This window comes from Micromys minutus (genome assembly GCF_963924665.1).
Source record: "Micromys minutus genome assembly, chromosome: 29".
In the NCBI taxonomy this organism is placed as follows: domain Eukaryota; kingdom Metazoa; phylum Chordata; class Mammalia; order Rodentia; family Muridae; genus Micromys; species Micromys minutus.
In genome coordinates, this window is record NC_137964.1 from 36,767,915 (window position 1) to 36,771,715 (window position 3,801).

The window sequence follows — 3,801 nt, forward strand, 5'->3', positions numbered from 1 at the left end:
AATATATAAATTAATAACCTGATAGTTTAGTAATTACCAATATAATTTTATTTGATATGACCATTTAGCTCTGCTTGATTAGATGAAACAGGCACACATGCTTTAGCTGAGAATGTTCCTTTTCAGGCTCTGTGGAAAGCAGAGAGGAAACAGCTACACTCCCACAGTGGCTACACCAGGCTGGTTCCTGGAAATGCTTCTTCCTTACTTTCATCTTCAGACGCTATTTTTTTTTTTTTTTTTTTTTTTTTGGTAGGGCTAGACATTAATACTGACCAGTTTAGCTTTCCTGACTGTTAGCAAACTAACCCCCGATGAACCTGCTCTCACATCGCAGGCATCGTGGTGATCCTTTAACATATTCTAAAATATATGTTCAACGTAAAAAGATTCAAATTCACAAGAGTATGAAATATTTATAAAAAAAAATCATGCATCAGATTGTACACTCTAGAAATAATATTCAAATTCAGTAATAAAGGTTAGAGCAAAGCTTGCTCTAAATATTTAAGAAAAACCTTAAGAGTCCTCAGGAGGTGCTAGACCTCAATTGTCCTTCTCTGTTTGTAGAGAGGCAGCTGCCAGTGCTACGGCTGTGACCGGCTGGGCCATCCCGTGGAGCTGCGTCTTCGCAAGTTTCTTCTGCTCACACTCTGTGACCAGGAGGTTCAGTTCCGCTGCACTGTATCCAATCAGAGTCTTCAAGTCACAAACAAACTTGTACACAAATCTCTTGCCTTGAACTTTACAAATCATGTCCCCATCATAATAATACCATAATGCACGGCTAAGTTTCTCATAGTTCATCGTAGGCTTGTTTTTATGTTGTCCCCATTTTTGTGCAACCAATTCGGGCTGATTTAGCTTAAATTCACCTTCATCACCAACCCAAGAAATACAGTCTCGAGCATCCTTGTCAGTAAGAAGTTCCAGCAAAAACTGCCATAGCTGGATCTGACCATTGTCTCCTGTTCTGTTCCCCGGTGAGCTCCTATCTTCTCCTGAGATCCGTGGGGATCTTTGTACTTTTGCTGCCTTTGCGCTACTGTTTATAACTTTAATCGTAGTTGGTGTAGCAGAAGGCACTGACACTGGAATAATCTGCACAGGCTGGTCAATTGTAACTATCTCATTCATCTGCTGCTCTTGGCTTGCCAAAACATATTTTCGAAGAAGTTCCAGATGACTCCAGAGAATCTCTCCCCGAGGGACCCGCTGAAAAAAAATCTTCTTGGTTCAGACTACATAATTCTCTTCCAGAAATGTTGAGTGTGGTGAGGTCTTTATCAGTCATGCTGAACTCCTTCATTACCCAAACCACCCAATGCAGGACTTGGTCTGTGGACCACTGTATAGGATCATAGGGGATCCCCAGGCGCTCCTGCTCCTTTCTGTAGCCTTCCAGTGCAGCGGCCCATCTTGTCACTTGCTCTGAGGTCTCATCTGAAATGGTTGTAATATGCTTGGTGCCATCAAGAGTTATCACTTGGGCTTCTTCAACGAGATGTGCTTCTGCTTCTGCGTGGTGGGCGTCTGGATCAATGACAACCTCAACTGTTTCCGCAGTCTTTAACAATTCCAAGGATGTTTAACTTCGGCTCAATTCCTTGGTAAGAAATTACCTGTACACTAAGCTGTACAGTCTCATCTGTTTTCACTCCCTGATCAAACAAGCTTCGGTCTGGATCCAGCTGAATATCTTGCAGGCAAATTTCATGTGCATCCAAAGAACACTGCAATCTTGGTTCTAGTAGTTTCTTTAAATTGCCTATTGGTTCATTGATGTCTATGGCCTGGCTGGAGTATAGGTTTGTTCCACAATGCTTTCTTCTGTGCACTCTGATTTCTCAGTTCCATCGATCTCAATTTCTATCAGTTCTTCTGCTTCTCTCTTAGTCATGACTGAAGTATTTCAAAAGTTCAGTCCCTCCACTTCCTCCTCCTGTTTGGCTTCTGTCTCACCTAGAGGCGTCCGGTCGCAGGACTATTTTTATAACATAAAAAATTCAATACAATGTAGGATGACACCAGACCTTTAAATCTATCCCTGCAGGAAGTTATTGAGGATGCCATCCTATATGTAAAAAAATCACTTTCTATAAATATAATGGCCATTACATGAATGAAAAAGGAGACAATAAGGTTAGTGTCTAAATTATTAATGACTAAACAGACTTGCTTTCATGTATGATTTACAAGAATCTTTTTTTAAAGAAAGCTGCTCAATAAAAGGACATTCACAGGGTGTACAAACTACTCTTAAGGGCAAACCTTATGCCCAGCAGCAGATGGGCATTACAAAACAAACTCAAATACATTTTTTGGTGCTTATTTGTCTCATAATGCTTTTCCAGATATTTCTGTTTGCTTGTTGTGTTCATTTGTTGTGCTGTTTTTTGTTTTTACCACAAGTTACTTTTTTATTCATTTATTTTATAAAATATTATTACAGCTCACAAAATTTGTTACATAATAATATATGATGAATACATTATCTTTTTTCTTTTCCTTTTCTTTTTCTAAGAAGGACTGAGTTGTCCACATTTTGGCTTTTCTTCTTTTTGAGCTTCATAAAGTCTGTGAGTTTTTTCTTGGGTATTCAGAGCTTTCTATAGCTAGTATCCAATTATCAGTGACTGTTTATCATGTGTGTTCCTTTGTGACTTGGTTACCTCACTCAGGATGATATTCTCTAGTTCCATCCATTTGCCTAGGAATTTTGTAAAGTCAGTGTTTCTAATAGCTGAGTAGTACTCCATTCTGTAAATGCTCCACACTTGCTGTATCCATTCCTCTACTGAAAAACATCTGGGTTCTTTCCAGCTTCTGGCTACTATAAATAATGCTGCTATGAAAATGGCTGAGCATGTGTCCTTATTATATGTTGGAGCATCTTTGGGGTTTATGCCCAGAAATGGAATAGCTGGGTCTTTAAGTAGTACTATGTGCAATTTTCTGAGGAACCACCAGACTGATTTCCAGAGTGGTTGTACCAGCTTACAACCCCATTGACAGTGGAAGAGTGTTCCTCTTTCTCCACATCCTCACCAGTATCTGCTGTCATCTGAGTTTTTGATCTTAGCCATTATGACTGGTCATATTACAGAAGTTATAATATTGTTAGAGGAAGTGTTCTTTAGAGGTGGGGATTTGAGTTCTCATATATGGTCTAGTCAGGGGAGCCTCTTCCTAGATGTCTGCTGAAGATGTCTTCTCCTGGTTGCCCTTAGATCAAGATGTAGAACTCTAGGCTCTTCTGTCACCATGTCTGCCATAATTATTGTGATAATGTTGATAATGGATCAAACCTCTGAAACTGTAAATCAGTCCCAAATAATTGGTTTCTTTTATAAGATTTACCATGTTCATGCCATCCCTTCACAGCCTTTAAACCCTAACTAAGACAGAAGTTGGTACAAAGACTTGGTCTAAACTTTTAAAATATCTGGTGTAGGCTTTCTAATGTACCAGCAGTTTACAATTCACCAGTACCTTCAGCTACTGAGATGTCTTTAGTTACTCCTGGGAATCATAGATTGTTTATGCTCATGGTGGAAACTAAATTCCTAACTAAAAGAGGCAAATGCCTTTGATTATTTTGATCCGTCATTTGTGAATGACAATTGATTTGGTGACTTGGTATATGAAACTTCCACATTGTGGGGGGAAGTAAAGAAAATGTTTCCACTTTTAATTTGCTCTCAGCAACTGTGAATATACTTGTTAATGACAAGATCCATGATAAAATTGAATGGCTTCAGATGAGAGTAGTTTCTAAAACACTCTAAGTGTGCCCCTGAA

At 39.1% G+C, this 3,801-nt stretch overlaps 1 pseudogene across 1 annotated transcript; it reads right to left on the reverse strand.

The window, feature by feature from the left end:
* Window positions 1–546: 546 nt before the first annotated feature.
* Window positions 547–1,900, reverse strand: LOC308439162 (GA-binding protein alpha chain-like; annotated as a pseudogene). The gene has a single exon. The product of its transcript is annotated as a GA-binding protein alpha chain-like (transcript).
* Between the last annotated feature and the right edge of the window lie 1,901 nt (window positions 1,901–3,801).